Below are 22,114 nucleotides of genomic sequence, written 5' to 3'. Positions count from 1 at the left end.
CCACAAATGATCCACAACGGACCTCATGGCCAGTTCGGATAATCTATGGAGCTCGACCCAACCGGTCAATCGCTCATTCAGCAACAGCAAACGGACTAGAGCGTGAAACTGTGACCAGAACAACTTCTCCACTTCAGGACCTTTCTGATCCTTGAAGTACTCGGTCGCATCCGCAGCACTTACAGCCAAATCCATGTACTCATCCGTAGAACTCCATAGCCGGTCCAGAGGAGCATATTTCGGATCTTCGAACTTAGTCCGCAACAAGAAGGGCTTCCTAGAAACGATATACACAGCTTGATTCAGCTCCTCCTTCGTCGCTCTAATTTTGGAGCGGGCTTCCTTGGCAGCCACCAAGGCCTTCTCCAGGTCCGTCGCCTTCACCCGGTTTTCTTCTTCAAGAAGCCGGTAACGGTCGGCGGCATCTTTTAACTCCACGGTCATCTTGGCAATTTTTTCTTTGCTCCCGCAATGTGCGGCATGTTCGGCCCTTAACTCTTCGGCCGCCTTTAAAGCGGCCGCATTACTACTCCTTGCTTGTTCCTTGGCTCGGGCAAGCTCCGCCTGAAGGGTCTCCACGGTGGCAGCTCCATCTGCAGTCACAACATATTTAAAGATACTGGCATCATGATGCTCTTACTATGAGACATTCACCAGAAAAAATCACCTACCCTGTGCCTCGTCAAGCCGCTTGTTAACAAGCACGATGTCGGCATCTGCCGCATCCAGTTGCCGCTTTAGTTCGGCAAACCCATCAGTCCGGCCAGCCACCGGAGCTTCAACCACCTGCGCATACAGGCGGTCTGGTTATTACCTGGGACTATGATCCCCTATTTGCCGCCGTTTTCGACGACAACCAGAGTCTCAGGGGCTACTATCTACACAGGACACACCTAAAAATGTGCGGTGCTGTCAAAAATGTACATCATTTCACGTACCTCAAAACCCGTCAGTAGACTCATAAAGGCTTCATGCAACCCGCTTTCGGCGGACGAAATCCTTTCAATCACCGTACCCATTAACGTACGGTGCTCTTCTGAGATAGTCGCTCGCTCTAGCAGATCGCTCAGTACGTCCGACCGCATACCAGACGGTGCCGGACTCTTTCGACTGCTCTCTTCAAGAGCTGGATGCTGGGGACTTCGGGCGGCCATAGGATTACCTTCTGGCCTTGCCGGATCAGGAGAAACCCTATGCGACGACACCTCGGGGTCGCCCACCTCGTGAGGCGGTGTGGCAGGGGGAGGGGTTTCGCTCTCCATCATCTTTGGAAGAAGATCCCCTGAAGACGAGCTCTGCTGAGAAGGGCTAAGATCTGAACTACAAGATAAATGCTTTGGTTATTTTCCTCAGAAGTAAGGTAGGATATCTTCACTATTAAGTACCTTTTGATTACTTATAGCTCGGTAGAGGGCTGATCCCCGCGCGGACATTGTGTGGCAAGAATACCCTCCGGGGCAGGACCCTCTGGCGGAGATTTCTTCTCCGGATCTTCAGAGGTAGTCCTCTTCCTTCCCCGGGGAGAGAGAATGTCAGATTCTTCCCCTTGGTTATCCTCCCTCGCGGAGGCGCTCATTCCCTCGATTGGAATAGGTAGCGATGTGATACGTCTCCAACGTATCTATAATTTTTGATTGCTCCATGCTATATTATCTACTGTTTTGGACTATATTGGGCTTTATTTTCCACTTTTATATTATTTTTGGGACTAACCTATTAACCGGAGGCCCAGCCCAGAATTGCTGTTTTTTTTGCCTATTTCAGTGTTTCAGATAAACAGAATATCAAACGGAGTCCAAACGGAATAAAATCTTCGGGAACGTGATTTTCTCACGGAATGTGATCTAGGAGACTTGGACCCTGCTCCAAGGAACAAAAGAGGCGGTCACGAGGGTGGGGGGCGCCCCCCTGCCTCGTGGGCCCCTCGTTGCTCCTCCGGCGTACTTCTTCCTCCTATATATACACACGTACCCCCAAACGATCAGAACAGGAGCCAAAACCTAATTCCACCGCCGCAACTTTCTGTATCCACGAGATCCCATCTTGGGGCCTGTTCCGGAGCTCCGCCGGAAGAGGGCCGTCATCACGGAGGGCTTCTACATCATCATAGCCTCTCCGATGAAGTGTGAGTAGTTTACCTCAGACCTTCGGGTCCATAGTTAGTAGCTAGATGGCTTCTTCTCTCTCTTTGAATCTCAATACAAAGTTCTCCCCCTCTCTTGTGGAGATCTATTCGATGTAATCTTCTTTTTGCGGTGTGTTTGTTGAGACCGATGAATTGTGGGTTTATGATCAAGTCTATCTATGTATAATATTTGAATCTTCTCTGAATTCTTTTATGTATGATTGGTTATCTTTACAAGTCTCTTCGAATTATCCGTTTGGTTTGGCCAACTAGATTGGTAGTTCTTGCCATGGGAGAAGTGCTTAGCTTTGGGTTCGATCTTGCGGTGTCCTTACCCAGTGACAGAGGGGGCAGCAAGGCACGTATTGTATCGTTGCCATCGAGGATAACAAGATGGGTTTTATTTCATATTGCATGAATTTATCTCTCTACATCATGTCATCTTGCTTAAGGCGTTACTCTGTTTTTAACTTAATACTCTAGATGCATGCTGGATAGCGGTCGATGAGTGGAGTAATAGTAGTAGATGCATAATCGTTTCGATCTACTTGTCACGGATGTGATGCCTATATACATGATCATGCCTAGATATTCTCATAACTATGCTCAATTCTATCAATTGCTCAACAGTAATTTGTTCACCCACCGTAGAATACTTATGCTCTTGAGAGAAGCCACTAGTGAAACCTATGGCCCCCGGGTCTATTCTCATCATATCAATCTCCATTACTTTAATATTGCTTTGCTTTTTTACTTTTCCTTTACTTTTTACTTTGCATCTTTATACCAAAAATACCAAAAATATTATATCTATCAGATCTCACTCTCGTAAGTGACCGTGAAGGGCTTGACAACCCCTAATCGTGTTGGTTGCGAGTAGCTATCGCTTTGTGCAGGTACGAGGGACTTGAGCGTGGGCTCCTACTGGATTGATACCTTGGTTCTCAAAAACTGAGGGAAATACTTACGCTACTCTGTTGCATCATCCCTTCCTCTTCGGGGAAAACCAACGCAAGCTCAAGACGTAGCAAGAAGGATTTCTGGCGCCGTTGCCGGGGAGTCTACGCAAAAAGTCAACATACCAAGTACCCATCACAATCCCTATCTCTCGCATTACATTATTTGCCATTTGCCTCTCGTTTTCCTCTCCCCCCAATTCACCCTTGCTGTTTTATTTGCCCTCTCTCTCCCTATCCTCCCTCTCTATTTGCCTCTTTTTGCCCGTTTGCTTTTTTGTTTGCTCGTGTGTTAGATTGCTTGTTTGTCGCGATGGCTCAAGATACTACTAAATTGTGTGACTTCACCAATACCAACAATAATGATTTCCTTAGCACTCCGATTGCTCCTCTTACCGATGCTGAATCTAGTGAAATTAATACTGCTTTGTTGAATCTTGTTATGAAAGATCAATTCGCTGGCCTTCCTAGTGAAGATGTCGCTACTCATCTGAATAGCTTCGTTGATTTATGTGATATGCAAAAGAAAAAAGATGTCAATAATGATGTCGTTAAATTGAAGCTATTTCCTTTTTTTCTTAGAGATCGTGCTAAAGCTTGGTTTTCGTCTTTGCCTAAGAATAGTATTGATTCATGGAACAAGTGCAAAGATGCTTTTATCTCTAAGTATTTTCCTCCCGCTAAGATCATCTCTCTTAGAAACGATATTATGAACTTTAAACAACTTGATCATGAACATGTTGCACAAGTGTGGGAGAGAATGAAATTAATGATACGTAATTGCCCTACTCATGGTTTGAATTTGTGGATGATTATACAAAAATTTTATGCCGGATTGAATTTTGCTTCTAGAAATCTTTTAGATTCGGCCGCGGGAGGCACTTTTATGGAAATCACTTTAGGAGATGCTACTAAACTCCTAGATAATATTATGGTTAATTATTCTCAATGGCATACTGAAAGATCTTCTAATAAAAAAGTGCATGCGATAGAAGAAATTAATGTGTTGAGTGGAAAGATGGATGAACTTATGAAATTATTTGCTACTAAGAGTGTTTCTTCTGATCCTAATGATATGCCTTTGTCTACTTTGATTGAGAATAACAATGAATCTATGGATGTGAATTTTGTTGGTAGGAATAATTTTGGTAACAACGCTTATAGAGGGAATTTTAATCCTAGGCCATATCCTAGTAATCCTTCTAATAATTATGGTAATTCCTACAATAACTCTTATTGAAATTATAATAAGATACCCTCTGATTTTGAATCTAATATTAAAGAATTTATTTCTTCGCAAAAGAATTTCAATGCTATGATTGAAGAAAAATTGCTTAAGATTGATGATTTGGCTAGGAACGTTGATAGAATTGCTCTTGATGTTGATTCTTTGAAACTTAGATATATTCCACCTAAGCATGATATCAATGAGTCTCTAAAAGCCATGAGAATTTCAATTGATGAGTGTACGGAAAGAACCGCTAGGATGCGTGCTTCCAAAGATGCCTTTATTAAAGCGTGTTCTTCCAATACCTATGAAAATCAAGATGAAGATCTAAAAGTTATTGATGTGTCTCCTGTTAAATCTTTATTTTGCAATATGAATCTTGATGAAACTGAATATGATATTCCTTTACCTAGAAGGAGTTCTAAAAATTCGGAGTGTTTAGATCTTAATGATGAAATTGATGAAAGTGGGATTGAAAGAAATAAAAATCTAGATGTTGCTAAACCCACTATATTGGACTTCAAGGAATTTAATTATGAAAGTTTCTCTTTAATTGATTGTATTTCCTTGGTGCAATCCGTGCTAAATTATCCACATGCTTATAGTCAAAATAAAGCCTTCACCGAACATATTGTTGATGCCTTGATGCAATCTTATGAAGAAAAACTTGAGTTGAAAGTTTCTATCCCTAGAAAACTCTATGATGAGTGGGAACCAACTATTAAAATTAAAATTAAAGATCATGAGTTTTATGCTTTGTGTGATTTTGGTGCTAGTGTCTCTACTATTCCCAAGACTTTGGGTGATTTACTAGATTTCCGTAACTTTGATGATTGCTCTCTAAACTTCCATCTTGCGGATTCCACTACTAAGAAACCTATGGGAAGGATTAATGATGTTATTATTGTTGCAAATAGGAATTATGTGCCCGTAGATTTCATTGTTCTTGATATAGATTGCAATCCTTCTTGCCCTATTATTCTTGGTAGACCTTTCCTTAGAACGGTTGGTGCGATTATTGATATGAAGGAAGGGAATATTAGATTTCAATTTCATTAAAAAAGGGCATGGAACACTTTCCAGGAAAGAAAATAAAATCACCATATGAAACTATCATGTGATACACTTATGGATTTCCTACCAAAGATGGCAATACCTAAGATCTATCCTCGCTTTTATGCCTAGCTAGGGGCGTTAAACGATAGCGCTTGTTGGGAGGCAACCCAATTTTATTTTTATTCCTTGCTTTTTGATCCTGTTTAGTAATAAATAAATTATTTAGCCTCTGTTTTGGTTGTGTTTTTTTGTGTTTAATTAGTGTTTGTTCCAAGTAGAACCGTTGGGAAGATTTGGGGAAAGTCTTGTTGAACTTGCTGTAAAAAACAGAAACTTTAGTGCTCACGAGAACTGCTGTCATTTTTATTTGAAGAGTTCTATTTAGTTAATTATTTTTGAAGATTATTAATAGATAAATTCCTCAAGTCCAGAAATTTATTTTAGAATTTTTAGGGTTCCAGATCTTGCGCTAGCTACAGATTACTACAGACTGTTCTGTTTTTGACAGATTCTGTTTTTCGTGTGTTGTTTGCTTATTTTGATGAATCTATGGCTAGTAAAATAGTTTATAATCCATAGAGAAGTTGTAATACAGTAGGTTAAACACCAATATAAATAAATAATGAGTTCATTACAGTACCTTGAAGTGGTCTTTTGTTTTCTTTCGCTAACGGAGCTCACGAGTTTTCTATTTTCAGTTTTGTGTTGTGAAGTTTTCAAGTTTTGGGTGAATTCTTTTGATGGATCATGGAAAAAGGAGTGGAAAGAGCCTAAGATTGGGTATGCCCATGGCACCCCCAAGATAATCCAAGGACACCAAGAAGTCAAAGCTTGGGGATGCCCCGGTAGGCATCCCCTCTTTCGTCCACTTCCATCGGTAATTTACTTGGAACTATATTTTTATTCACCAACATGATACGTGTTTTGCTTGGAGCGTCTTGTATTATTTGTGTCTTTGTGTATTAGTATGCCACAATCATCCTTTCTGTACACACCTTTTGAGAGAGCCATACATGAATTAAAATTTGATAGAATACTCTATGTGCTTCACTTATATCTTTTGAGCGTTATAATTTTGCTCTATGTGCTTCACTTAGATCTTTTAGAGCACAGTGGTGGATTTGTTTTAAAGAAACTATTGATCTCTCATGCTTCACTTAAATTATTTTGAGAGTCTCTTAATAGCATGGTAATTTTCTTAATAATAATATGCTTGGTATTCAAAATTTCCGAAACCTTCTTTTGTGTGTGTTGAATACTAAGAAAAGATTGAAGCATGATAATTGTTTTGAGATATGGAGGTGATAATATTAAAGTCATGCTAGTTGAGTAGTTGTGAATTTAAAGAATACTTGCGTTAAGGTTTGTGATTCCCGTAGCATGCACGTATGGTGAACCGTTATGTGATGAAGTCGGAGCATGATTTATTTATTGATTGTCTTCCTTATGAGTGGCGGTCGGGGAAGAGCAATGGTCTTTTCCTACCAATCTATCCCCGTAGGAGCATGCGCGTAATACTTTGCTTTGATAACTTCTAGATTTTTGCAATAAGTATATGATTTTTTATGACTAATGTTGAGTCCATGGATTATACGCACTCTCACCCTTCCACCTTTGCTAGCCTCTCTAATACCGCGCACCTTTCGTCGGTATCATACACCTACCATATACCTTCCTCAAAACAGCCACCATACCTACCTATTATGGCATTTCCATTGCCATTCCAAGATATATTGCCATGCAACTTTCCACTGTTCCGTTCATGACACATCCATCATTGTCATATTGCATATCCCGGTACACCGCCGGATGCATTCACATAGAGTCATATTTTGTTCTAAGTATCGAGTTGTAATTGCTGAGTTATAAGAAAAATAAAAGTGTGATGATCATCATTATTAGAGCATTGTCCCAGTGAGGAAAGAATGATGGATACTATGATTCCCCCATAAGTCGGGATGAGACTCCGGACGAAAAAAAAGAGGCCAAAGAAGCCCAAATAAAAAGAGGCCATAAAAAAGGGAAAAGGCCCAAATAAAAAAATAAAAAATAAAATGAGAGAAAAAGATAGAAGGGACAATGTTACTATCCTTGTACCACACTTGTGCTTCAAAGTAGCACCATGATCTTCATAGTAGAGAGTCTCTCATGTTATCACTTTCATATACTAGTGGGAATTTTTCATTATAGAACTTGGCTTGTATATTCCAATGATGGGCTTCCTCAAAAATTGCCCTAGGTATTCATGAGCAGGCAAGTTGGATGCACACCCACTTAGTTTCTTTTTGAGCTTTCATATACTTATAGCTCTAGTGCATCCGTTGCATGACAATCCCTACTCACTCACATTGATATCTATTGATGGGCATCTCCATAGCCCGTTGATACGCCTAGTTGATGTGAGACCATCTTCTCCTTTTGTCTTCTCCACAACCACCATTCTATTCCACCTATAGTGCTATATCCATGGCTCACGCTCATGTATTGCGTGAAGATTGAAAAAGTTTTGAAAAAGTTAGAGTATGAAACAATTGCTTGGCTTGTCATCGGGTTGTGCATGATTTAAATACTTTGTGTGGTGAAGATGGAGCATAGCCAGACTATATGATTTTGTAGGGATAAATTTCTTTGGCCATGTTATTTTGAGAAGACATAATTGCTTTATTAGTATGCTTGAAGTATTATTATTTTTATGTCAATATAAACTTTTGTCTTGAATCTTTCTAATCTGAATATTCATACCACAATTAAGAAGATTTACATTGAAATTATGCCAAGTAGCACTCCGCATCAAAAATTCTCTTTTTATCATTTACCTACTCGAGGACGAGCAGGAATTAAGCTTGGGGATGCCTGATACGTCTCCAACGTATCTATAATTTTTGATTGCTCCATGCTATATTATCTACTATTTTGGACTATATTGGGCTTTATTTTCCACTTTTATATTATTTTTGGGACTAACCTATTAACCGGAGGCCCAGCCCAGAATTGCTGTTTTTTGCCTATTTCAGTGTTTCCGATAAACGGAATATCAAACAGAGTCCAAACAGAATAAAATCTTTGGGAACGTGATTTTCTCACAAAATGTGATCCAGGAGACTTGGACCCTGCTCCAGGGAACAAAAGAGGCGGTCACGCGGGTGGGGGCGCCCCCCCCCCAGGGCGCGCCCCCTGCCTCATGGGCCCCTCGTTGCTCCTCCGGCGTACTTCTTCCTCCTATATATACACACGTACCCCCAAACGATCAGAACAGGAGCCAAAAACCTAATTCCACCGCCGCAACTTTCTGTATCCACGAGATCCCATCTCGGGGCCTGTTCCAGAGCTCCGCCGGAAGAGGGCCGTCATCACGGAGGGCTTCTACATCATCATAGCCTCTCCGATGAAGTGTGAGTAGTTTACCTCAGACCTTCAGGTCCATAGTTAGTAGCTAGATGGCTTCTTCTCTCTCTTTGAATCTCAATACAAAGTTCTCCCCCTCTCTTGTGGAGATCTATTCGATGTAATCTTCTTTTTGCGGTGTGTTTGTTGAGACCGATGAATTGTGGGTTTATGATCAAGTCTATCTATGAATAATATTTGAATCTTCTCGGAATTCTTTTATGTATGATTGGTTATCTTTGCAAGTCTCTTTGAATTATCTGTTTGGTTTGGCCAACTAGATTGGTAGTTCTTGCCATGGGAGAAGTGCTTAGCTTTGGGTTCGACCTTGCGGTGTCCTTACCCAGTGACAGAAGGGGCAGCAAGGCACGTATTGTATCGTTGCCATCGAGGATAACAAGATGGGGTTTATTTCATATTGCATGAATTTATCTCTCTACATCATGTCATCTTGCTTAAGGCGTTACTCTGTTTTTAACTTAATACTCTAGATGCATGCTGGATAGCGGTCGATGAGTGGAGTAATAGTAGTACATGCGGAATCGTTTCGATCTACGTGTCACGGACGTGATGCCTATATACATGATCATGCCTAGATATTCTCATAACTATGCTCAATTGTGTCAATTGCTCAACAGTAATTTGTTCACCCATCGTAGAATACTTATGCTCTTGAGAGAAGCCACTAGTGAAACCTATGGCCCCCGGGTCTATTCTCATCATATCAATCTCCATTACTTTAATCTTGCTTTGCTTTTTACTTTGCCTTTACTTTTTACTTTGCATCTTTATACCAAAAATATTATATCTATCAGATCTCACTCTCATAAGTGACCGTGAAGGGCTTGACAACCCCTAATCGCGTTGGTTGCGAGTAGCTATCACTTTGTGCAGGTACGAGGGACTTGAGCGTGGGATCCTACTGGATTGATACCTTGGTTCTCAAAAACTGAGGGAAATACTTACGCTACTCTGCTGCATCATCCTTTCCTCTTCGGGGAAAACCAACGCAAGCTCAAGACGTAGCACGATGGAGGCCCGCTTTCGCCCTATTTATTCCCCCCTTCATCTTCCTTTGAGGGCACCGTGCAAGGTGCTGGCTTGAGCATCTTTTCTAGCACCGGATTATCCAAGCCTTCAGGAAGGGGGGCCGAACACCGGATCATCTTCACCTTTGTTATCCAGTCCTGGTCAAAGAGTGATTCTTCAGAATGATGTCATGATAAATAAAAGGACAGTGTGTTCGGCCATGGGACTACTTACTTGGGCAGTGGGGCGGTTGTAGCTCCGGCCCACGTCCTTGGTAGTGTCCAGACACTCTATTTGGGGTCCGAAGAACGATTTGTACATCTCCTTGTGCATCATGCCGAGGAAATTCTGAATAGTGCGCGGCCCTTCCGGGTTGAATTCCCACATGCGGAGGGGCCGGCGTTTGCAAGGCTGGACTCGACGAACCAGCATAACTTGCATTACCATAACCAAACTGAAATCTCCCTCGAAGAGATCTGGGATATGGCTCTGCAGTATTGGCACGTCCTTGGCTGGACCCCAGCTCAGCCCCCTGCTGATCCATGACATCAGTTGTGGTGGAGGGCCCGAGTGAAAGGTGGGGGCAGCCACCCACTTGGCACTTCGGGGAGCTGTGACGTAAAACCACTCCCGTTGCCACAATCCGGACACCTCTGGAAAGGAACCCTTTGGCCATGGAGCATCAGCAATTTTGCTTATTAGAGCACCTCTGCACGCTGTGTACTGCCCCTCGACCATCTTCGGCTTCACATCGAAGGTCTTGAGCTACAGGCCGAAGTGAGGGGTAATGCGGAGGAAGGCCTCACAAACGACAATAAATGACGAGATGTGAAGAAGGGAATCCGGGGCCAGATCGTGAAAATCCAGCCCGTAATAAAACATAAGACCCCTAACAAAGGGATCCAGAGCGAGGCCTAGTCCTCTGAGGAAGTGGGAGACAAACACAACGCTCTCGTTGGGTTCGGGAGTAGGGACGACCTGCCCTCGGGTGGGCAGCCTATGCGAAATTTCGGCGGTTAGATATCTGGCCTCCCTCAACTTCTTGATGTCCTCCTCCGTAACGGAGGAAGGCATCCACCGGCCTTGAAGGCTGGATCCGGACATGATTGAAGGTCCAGAGCACCTGACCTGGGCTTTGGGTGTTAGAACTCGAAGCGGGGGAAGGATTTGAGTGAGCACGGGAGGGAAAAAAGAAAAGGCCTTGTCCCTTTATAAAGGGGATGAATATCAAGCATCCTCCTCGTGGCCGTTCGAGACTTACCTAAGATCTAGGAGTCATACCAACAGGCACGGTTGGGTTACCCACGTTTGTATTGATGAGAATCCCGTAATAAGGGGAACACGATCTCTGCTTTGACAAGACGTGTCAAGAAACCGCCTCGCGTTATGTGCGGGGCTGGTTAAAGAAAAACGGTTCAAATAATTACCGGGCTGTGGCGTGATGTTGCTGCCAAAACGTGTCAGCAGATTAGATTTGTGGAAATATTATTCTCACTACGGTGGTATGTGGAACTTATTTTGCAGGGTCGGACACTATCCTTGTATTCAAACTCTTCTGTGGTGTATTCAGAGGAGGAACCCGCCTTGTAATGCCGAAGACAACACTGCACGCCGGACTCATCGTCATTGAAGCCTGGTTCAGGGGCTACTGAGGGAGTCCTGGATTAGGGGGTCTCCGGACAGCCGGACTATATCCTTTGGCCGGACTGTTGGACTATGAAGATACGAGATTGAAGACTTCGTCCCGTGTCCGGATGGGACTCTACTTGGCATGGAAGGCAAGCTAGGCAATACGGATATGCATATCTCCTCCTTTGTAACCAACCTTGTGTAACCCTAGCCTCCTCCGGTGTCTATATAAACCGAAGGGTTTTAGTCCGTAGGACAACATACAATCATACCATAGGCTAGCTTCTAGGGTTTAGCCTCTCCGATCTCGTGGTAGATCAACTCTTGTACTACTCATACAAGAATAATCAAGCAGGACGTAGGGTTTTACCTCCATCAAGAGGGCCCGAACCTGGGTAAAACATTGTGTCCCCTGCCTCCTGTTACCATCCGCCTTAGATGCATAGTTCGGGACCCCCTACCCGAGATCCGCCAGTTTTGACACCGACATCAAGTAAAAGTGGTTTTCTCTTGATCATCTTTTGACACGGTATTTGAGAGAAACCAGAATAACCATCTAGAAAGCAAAAATGAGTATGTTTGGATAGTCTTTCTAGCATTTGATTAATAAAAGGTAGAGGGTAATGATCTTTTCTAGTAGCTTTATTCAATTTGTGAAAACCAATCATCATTCTATAACCTGTAACAATTATTTGCGGAATCAATTCATTCTTATCATTAGGAACAACAGTAATACCTCCTTTCTTTGGGACACAATGAATAGGGCTTACCCATTGACTATCGGCAATAGGATAAATTATACCTACCTCCAGAAGCTTTAGTATTTCATTTCTTACCACTTCTTTCATCTTAGGATTTAACTGTCGTTGATGATCAACAACTGGTTTACCATCTTTCTCCAATTTTATTTTGTGTTGACATAGAGTGGGACTAATGCCCTTAGGATCATCAAGAGTATATCCAATAGCGGCATGGTGCTTCTTCAGACTTTTCAATAATTTCTTTTCTTTATGCTCTAAAAGGTTAGCACTAATAATAACAGTATATATCTTCTTTTCATCAAGATAAGCATATTTCAGAGTATCAGGTAATTGTTTAAGCTCAAACACGGGAACACCCTTGGGTGGGGGAGGATCCCCGAGGATTTACAGGCAAATTGTGTTTCAAAATAGGCCCTTGATTAAAGAATACTTCATCTATTTCCCTTCTTTCATTCATAAACATATCATTTTCATGGTCTAGCATATTGTTCTAAGGGATCTGTAGATGGCATGGCAATAGAAGCAAGACCAATAATTTCATCCTTACTAGGCAATTATTTATCATGGGGTTGTCTACGAAATTTAGAGAAATTAAAATCATGAGACATATCTCCTAAACCAACAGTAATAATATCTTTCTCGCAGTCTATCTTAGCATTAACAGTGTTCAAGAAAGGTGTACCAAATATAATGGGACAAAAGTTATCATGTGGGGAACCAAGAACAAGAAAATTAGTAGGGTATTTAATTTTTCCACACAAGACTTCAACATCTCTAACAATCCCAATTGGTGAAATAGTATCTCTATTGGCAAGCTTAATAGTAACATCAATATCTTCTATCTCAGCAGGTGCAATATCCTTCATAATTTCTTCATACAAGGTATAAGGAACTTTACTCACACTAGCACCCACATCACATAAGCCATGATAGCAATGATCTCCTATTTTAACAGAAACAACAGGCATGCCAACAACAGGTCTATGTTTATCTTTCATATCGGGTTTAGCAATTCTAGCAGCTTCATCACAGAAATAAATAACATGTCCATCGATATTATCAACCAAGAGATCTTTAACCATAGAAATACTAGGTTTAGCTTTAATTTTCTCAGGGGTGTAGGTGTTCTAGTATAACTCTTACGAACCATAGTTGAAGCTTTAGCATGATCCTTTATTCTAACAGGAAAATGTGGTTTCTCAATATAAGTAGTAGGAACAATAGGATCAACATCATAAGTAATAGTTTCTTATTCAACTTTAATAGGTTCAAATACTTTAACTTCAATGAGGATGATATTTAAACCACTTCTCCTTAGGGAGATCAACATGAGTAGCAAAATATTCACAGAAAGAAGCTAACATCTCAGAGTCAAGTCCATATTTAGTGCTAAAATCATGAAAAGCATCAGTATCCATAAAAGATTTAACACAATCAAACTTAAAGTTTATACCTAACTCTTTACCTTTGTCGAGTTCCCAATCTTCAGAGTTGCGTTTAATTCTTTCCAATAAATCACATTTGAATTCAATATCCTTCTTCATATAGGAACCAGTACAAGAAGTATCGAGCATGGATCGATCATTATGAGAAAGTCGGGCATAAAAATTTTGAATAATAATTTCTCTTGAGAGCTCATGATTGGGGCATGAATATAACATTGACTTAAGCCTCCCCCAAGATTGAGCAATACTTTCTCCTTCACAAGGCCAAAAATTATATATATATATATAATTCCGATCACGGTGAACCAGATGCATAGGATAAAACTTCTGATGAAATTCCAATTTCAATCGGTTGTAGTTCCATGATCCAATAGCCTATACCATGTCAATGCATTTCCCTTCAAAGATAAAGGGAAGACCTTCTTCTTGACAACATCCTCGGGCATACCTGCAAGCTTAAATAATCCACAAACTTCATCCACATAGATTAGGTGCATATCGGGATGTAACGGTCCATCTCTTGCATAGGGATTAGCAGTTTCTCTATCATACCCGAAGGAATTTCATAATAAATATTTTTAGTAGGTGCAGTAGGTTGAGGAGCAACTCTTTGCTCTTCCGGTCGAGGTGAAGATACCCCGAACAAGCCCCTCAAAGGATTATTTTCCATAGTAACAAGTGATAGTAAATTTCAGCACCCTATATAAATGTTTCCTTACCAAATTCCACTTACCAAAGGCGCTTCACTCCCCGGCAATGGCGCCAGAAAAGAGTCTTGATGACCCACAAGTATAGGGGATCTATCATAGTCCTTTCGATAAGTAAGAGTGTCGAACCCAACGAGGAGCAGAAGGCAATGAAGCGGATTTGAGCAAGGTATTCTCTGCAAGCACTGAAATTATCGGTAACAAATAGCTTTGTGATAAGATAAACCGTAACGGGTAACAAGTAACAAAAGTAAACACGGTGCAGCAAGGTGCCCCAATCCTTTTTGTAGCAAAGGACAAGCCTGGAAGAACTCTTATATAAAGCAAGGCGCTCCCGAGGACACATGGGAATTGTTGTCAAGTTAGTTTTCATCATGCTTGTATGATTTGCGTTCATTACTTTGATAAATTGATATGTGGGTGGACCGGTGCTTGGGTGCTTCCCTTCCTTGGACAAGCATCCCACTTATGATTAACCCATCTCGCAAGCATCTGCAACTATGAAAGAAGAATTAAGGTAAACCTAACCATAGCATGAAACATATGGATCCAAATCAGCCCCTTACGAAGCAACGCATAAACTAGGGTTTAAGCTTCTGTCACTCTAGCAACCCATCATCTACTTATTACTTCCCAATTCCTTCCCCTAGGCCCAAATAATGGTGAAGTTTCATATAGTCGGTGTTCACATAACACCACTAGAGTAGAGACAACATACATCTCATCAAAATATCGAACGAATACCAAATTCACATGATTACTTATGACAAGACTTCTCCCATGTCCTTAGGAACAAACGTAACTACTCACAAAGCATATTCATAATCAAGATCAGAGGAGTATTAATTATCATTAAGGATCTAAAAAAATAATCTTCCACCGGATAAACCAACTAGCATCAACTACAAGGAGTAATCAACACTACTAGCAACCCACAGGTACCAATCTGAGGTTTTGGGACCAAGATCGAATACAAGAGATGAACTAGGGTTTGAGAGGAGATGGTGCTGGTGAAGATGTTGATGGAGATTGACCCCCTCTCGATGAGTGGATCGTTGGTGATGACGATGGCTTCAATTTCCCCCTCCTGGAGGGATGTTTCCCTGGCAGAACAGCTCCGCCGGAGCCCTAGACTGGTTCTGCCCAGGTTCCGCCTCGAGACGGCGGCGCTTCGTCCCAAAAGCTTCCTTCCTATTTTTTTCCAGGTCAAAACACACCATATAGCAGAAGATGGGTGTCAAAGGCCTGCTAGGGGGCCCACAAGGACGGGAGCGCGCCCATGGGGGCAGGGCGCGCCCTCCACCCTTGTGGCTGGCTGGTGGCCCCCTCTCGTATTTTCTTCGCCCAATATTTTTTATATATTCCAAAAACATGCTTCGTGAAGTTTCAGGACTTTTGGAGTTGTGCAAAATAGGTCTCTAATATTTGCTCCTTTTCCAGTCCAGAATTCCAGCTGCCGGCATTCTCCTTCTTCATGTAAACCTTATAAAATAAGAGAAAAAAGGCATAAGTATTGTGATATAATGTGTAATAACAACCCATAATGCAATAAATATCAATATAAAAGCATGATGCAAAATGGACGTATCAGTCTGCCAACCACATGAATGGTTCTCTTCCTCTCCCACTTCTTGCTTGGCTTCTTTGCCATAGACTTTGGTTGCCCTTGGCATGAGCTGCTTGATTTCTCAACGTGAGAGTTTGTCCTCTCTTGGTAGTTGTGGACTCAGAAACTTTTCTTTCTACTGCCCTTTTTTCTAAGGAGGTGCATATTCTTCTGGCTGGAACTCAGAATCCTCCTCAGCTGAGTTCTTCTTCTTCCTTGCTCTAGTGGCAGCAGGGGAAAACCATGAGAGCTTGGAGAGCCTGGATATGTGTTCGACCTCTCCTCTGGACTTGTACATGCACTCAGCTCAACATTTGCTCTGACATGTTTTTGTTGTCCTCTGTCCCTGACATACTGCTCAAGCTGACCCTGTGAATTAGAATAGATAAGATAGAGTGGATGAGGATCACAAAATGCAGCTTGTTTTCAAAATTTTATGTTCAGAATTCAGTTTTAGGTTTTTACAATATGCATTTCAGAATTACCGAGTGAAAAAATTCGAAAACACCGAGGTAACAATAGAGATTAGGTCACATGCTTTCGGGGGAACCGATTGTGTGACTCAATCTATCTGATATGCACACGGGATTTTAGAAATGTTGTTTCGGTCACACCGAATGAATACTAATCAGTCAGACCAAGATGTATTCTCTGCAATGGCCTAAGACACTCAGTTTTACTGATCTAGTTCAATCAATCGGTCTGAGATGTATACGGCAGAAACCTAACCGTAATTTTTTTGCTCAACCCTAAATCTAGGAATTCGTTCGGTGGACAGGAACGTGCATATGGTGGAAAGAATAATGCGCAAAGCTTTTGTTCTATGAATCAGATTTGGAGAAGCACAAAAGGATCAGATTGTACCCTAACTTGGTGGTGATCCTCTATGGCGGTGACGATGGGGAAGAATGTTGACAATGGCAGCGAAATCCAGTGGCAAGAGCTCGCCGGAGACGAGGGCGGCGATTTGGCGACCATAGAGATGGGGTGTGGGAACAGGAGTGTTTGAAGAAATTTTTAACGAACCGTCCACTGGAATATACCCGTGCTCTGGTCAGTCCAAGTGAAGCAACTCCGTGGCTCTGAGACATATAACTGCCTAAGTCAGTGCATTTTAGAGACACCGTCGGTTTCATTCGGTTCGTCCAAATTAAAAATCAGATATGTCTAAGTGCAATCGATAGAACCAAGACAGAGTGAGTTGGTCTATCAGAGTTACACTTAGAAGGTTTTAAAGCTCAACCCTAATCAGACTGGTTGCTCCGAATGCTCCTCACCCGGAGGTCCGAAAAGCAGCTTGTTATGATCAGCAAGAATAAATTTGAGACAAGTTGAGATAGATAGCTAGAGGAGGTTGATACGTCTCCAACGTATCTATAATTTTTTATTGTTCCATGCTATTATATTATCTGTTTTGGATGTTTTATATGCATTAATATGCTATTTTATATGATTTTTGGGACTAACCTATTAACCTAGAGCCCAGTGCCAGTTTCTTTTTTTTTCCTTGTTTGAGAGTTTCGCAGAAAAGGAATACCAAACGGAGTCCAAACGGAATGAAACTTTTGGGATGATTTTTCTTGGACCAAAAGACACCCAGGAGACTTGGAGTGCAAGTCAGAAGAGCCACGAGGCGTCCACAAGGGTGGAGGGCGCGCCCCCGACCTTGTGGGCGCCTCGGTGACCCCCTAACCTAGATCTTCCTCCTATATATTCTCAAATATCCCAAAAACTTCGAGGGGAGCCACAAAACCACTTTTCCACCGCCGCAGCCTTCTGTACCCGTGAGATCCCATCTAAGGGCCTTTTTCAGCATCCGGCCGGAGGGGGATTCGACCATGGAGGGCTTCTACATCAACACCATTGCCTCTCCGATGAAGCATGAGTAGTTTACCACAGACCTACGGGTCCATAGCTAGTAGCTAGATGGCTTCTTCTCTCTCTCTCTTTGATTCTCAATACCATGTTCTCCTCGATGTTCTTGGAGATCTATTCGATATAATACTTTTTTGCGGTGTGTTTGCCGAGATCCGATGAATTGTGGATTTATGATCAGCTTATCTGTGAATATTATTTGAATCTCCTATGAATTCTTATGTGCATGATTTGATATCTTTGCAAGTCTCTTCGAACTATAGATTTGGTTTGGCCAACTAGATTGGTTTTTCTTGCAATGGGAGAAGTGCTTAGCTTTGGGTTCAATCTTGTGGTGCTCGATCCTAGTGACATAAGGGGAACCAACACGTATTGTATTGTTGCCATCGAGGATAACAAGATGGGTTTTTCATCATATTGCTTGAGTTTATCCCGCTACATCATGTCATCTTATTTAATGTGATACTTTGTTCTTATGAACTTAATACTCTAGATGCAGGCAGGAGTCGGTCGATGTGTGGAGTAATAGTAGTAGATGCAGGCAGGAGTCGGTCAACTTGATACAAACGTGATGCCTATATTCATGATCATTGCCTCAGATATTGTCATAACTTTGCGCTTTTCTATCAATTGCTCAGCAGTATTTTTTTCTATCTTGAGAGAAGCCTCTAGTGAAACCTATGGCCCCGGGTCTATTTTCCATCATATAAGTTCCCGATCTACAATCTTAGTTTCTTATTTATTTTCTTTGCAATCTTTTACTTTCCGTTCCATAAACCAAAAATACCAAAAATATTACTTTACCGTTTATCCATCTATATCAGATCTCACTTTTCAAATAACCGTGAAGGGATTGACAACCCCTTTGTTGCGTTGGGTGCAAGTTGGTGTTTGTTTGTGCATGTATTCGGTGGCTTGTTGCGTTGTCTCCTACTGGATTGATACCTTGGTTCTCAAAAGCTGAGGGAAATACTTACTCTACTTTGCTGCATCACCCTTTCCTCTTCAAGGGAAAACCCAACACAAGCTCAAGAGGTAGCAGGAAGAATTTCTGGCGCCGTTGCCGGGGAGATCTACGCCAAGCCGAGATATACCAAGTACCCATCATAAACTCTGATCCCTCGCATTACACTATTCACCATTCGCCTCTCGTTTTCCTCTCCCCCACCTCTAAAAATGATTTTCGAAAAAATCATCTTTTCTTCGCCCCTCTTCCGTTCGTCTTCTTCGCTTGCTTTTTGTGTGCTCGTGTGTTTGATTGCTTGCTTGGTCACAATGGCTCAAGATAATACCAAATTGTGTGACTTTTCCAATACCAGCAACAATGATTTTATTAGTACTCCGATTGCTCCCGCTACTAATGCGGAATCTTGTGAAATTAATATCGTTTTGCTGAATCTTGTTATGAAAGATCAATTTCCCGGCCTTCCCAATGAAGATGCTACATCCCATCTTAATAATTTCGTTGATTTGTGTGATATGCAAAAGAAAAAAGATGTGGATAATGATATTGTTAAATTGAAGCTATTTCCATCATCGCTTCGAGATCGTGCTAAAACTTGGTTTTCATCTTTGCCTAAAAATAGTATTGATTCATGGAATAAGTGTAAAGATGCTTTTATTTCCAAGTATTTTTCTCCCACTAAGATCATCTCCCTTAGGAACGATATTATGAATTTTAAGCAACTTGATTATGAACATGTTGCACAATCTTGGGAGAATATGAAATTAATGATTAGAAATTGCCCTACGCATGGTTTGAATTTGTGGATGATTATACAAAAATTTTATGCCAGATTAAATTTTGCTTCTAGAAACCTTTTAGATTCGGCCGCAGGAAGCACTTTTATGGAAATTACTTTAGGAGAAGCTACTAAACTCCTAGATAATATTATGGTTAATTATTCTCAATGGCACACCGAATGGTCTTCCACTAGTAAAAAGTGCATGCGATTGAAGAGATTAATGTTTTGAGTGGAAAGATGGATGAGCTTATGAAATTATTTACTAGCAAGAGTGATCCTACTAATCCTAATGATATGCCTTTGTCTAGTTTGATTGATAATAATAATGAATCTATGGATGTGAATTTTGTTGGTAGGAACAATTTTGGTAAAAACGCGTATAGAGGTAATTTTAATCCTAGGCCGTTTCCTAGTAATTCCTCTAATAATTATGGTAATCCCTACAGCAATTCCTATGGAAATTATAATAAGATGCCCTCTTATTTTGAGAATAGTGTTAAATAATTTATGAGTTCGCAAAAGAATTTCAACGCTTTGATTGAAGAAAAATTGCTTAAGATTGATGATTTGGCTAGGAACGTGGATAGAATTTCTCTTGATATCGATTCTTTGAAACTTAGATCTATTCCACCTAAGCATGATATCAATGAGTCTCTCAAAGCCATGAGAATTTCCATTGATGAGTGCAAAAAAAGAACCGCTAAGATGCGTGCAAAAAAAGATTGGTTTATAAAAGCGTGTTCTTCTAGTTTCCGTGAAAATAATGATGAAGATCTTAAAGTAATTGATGTGAATCCTATTGAATCTTTGTTTTCCAATATGAATCTTGATAAAGATGGGACTGGAGATGAGTCAACTTAGTTAGAAGGCGTCCCAATGATTCAGAGTTTCTAGATCTTGATGCAAAAATTGATAAAAGTGGGATTGGAGAGGTCAAAACTTTAGGTAGCAATGAACCCACTCTTTTGGATTTCAAGGAATTTAATTATGATAATTGTTCTTTAATAGATTGTATTTCCTTGTTGCAATCCATGTTGAATTCTCCTCATGCTTATAATCAAAACAAAGCTTTTACTAAACATGTCGTTGATGCTATGATGCAATCTTTTGAAGAAAAGCTTGAATTGGAAGTATCTGTTCCTAGAAAACTTTATGATGAGTGAGAACCAACTATTAAGATTAAAGATTATGAATGCTATGCTTTGTGTGATTTGGGTGCTAGTGTATCCACGATTCCAAAAACTGTGTGTGATGTGTTAGGTTTCAGTGAATTTGATGATTGTTCCTTAAATTTGCATCTTGCGGATTCCACTATTAAGAAACCTATGGGAAGGATTAATGATATTCTTATTGTTTAAAATAGGAATTATGTGCCCCTAGATTTCATTGTTCTTGATATAGATTGCAATCTTACATGCCCTATTATCCTTGGTAGACCGTTCCTTAGAACGATTGGTGCAATTATTGATATGAAAGAAGGAAACATTAGATTTCAATTTCCGTTAAGAAAAGGCATGGAACACTTTCCAAGAAAGAAAAATAAATTGCCTTATGAATCTATTATGGATCCACTTATGGATTGCATGCCAAATATGATAATACTTAGATCTATTCGTGTTTTATGCCTAGCTAAGGGCATTAAACAATAGTGCTTCTTGGGAGCCAACCCAATTTTATTTTTGCTTTTGCTTTTTAGGTCCTGTTTTGGAATAAATATTTCATCTAGCCTCTAGTTAGATGTGTTTTGTGTTTTAATTAGTGTTTGTGCCAAGTAAGACCTTTGGGATAGCTTACGATAATAGTTGATTTGATCTTGTTGAAAAACAGAAACCTTTGCACCCAGGAGATTAGTTTTCATTTTTAGCAGAAGCGCGATAAAATACTGATTCTTTTTGCAGGAGATTAATAAACAAATTGCCTAGGACTTCCAAATTTCTCAAGATTTTTAAAGTTACAGAAGTATTCTAAATATCCAGATTGCTACAAATTGTTCTATTTTTGACAGATTCTGTTTTTCGCGTGTTGTTTGCTTATTTTGATGAATCTATGGCTAGTATCAGGGGGTATGAATCATGGAAAAGTTGGGATACAGTAGATATTACACCAATATAAATAATGAATGAGTTCACAACAATACCAAAAGTGGTGATTTATTTTCTTATACTAATAGAGCTTACGAGATTTTCTTTGAAATTTTGTGTTGTGAAGTTTTCATGTTTTAGGTAAGGATTTGATGGACTATGGAATAAGGAGTTGCAAGATCCTAAGCTTGGGGATGCCCAAGGAACCCCAAGGTAATATCCAAGGATGCCAAAGAGCCTAAGCTTGGGGATGCCTCGGGAAGGCATCCCCTCTTTCGTCTTTGTTTATCAGTAACTTTACTTGAGGCTATATTTTTATTCACCACATGATATGTGTTTTGCTTGGAGCGTATTGTATGATTTGAGTCTTTGCTTTCTAGTTTTCCATAATCATACTTGTTGTACACACCTTTTGGGAGAGACATGCATGAATCATGATTTATTAGAATACTCTATGTGCTTTACTTATATCTTTTGAGGTAGACAG

Source organism: Triticum urartu, chromosome 6, assembly GCF_003073215.2.
Source record: "Triticum urartu cultivar G1812 chromosome 6, Tu2.1, whole genome shotgun sequence".
Classification (NCBI taxonomy): Eukaryota; Viridiplantae; Streptophyta; class Magnoliopsida; order Poales; family Poaceae; genus Triticum; species Triticum urartu.
The sequence above is the reverse complement of the archived record's forward strand: the minus strand, read 5'-3'. Positions refer to the sequence as shown.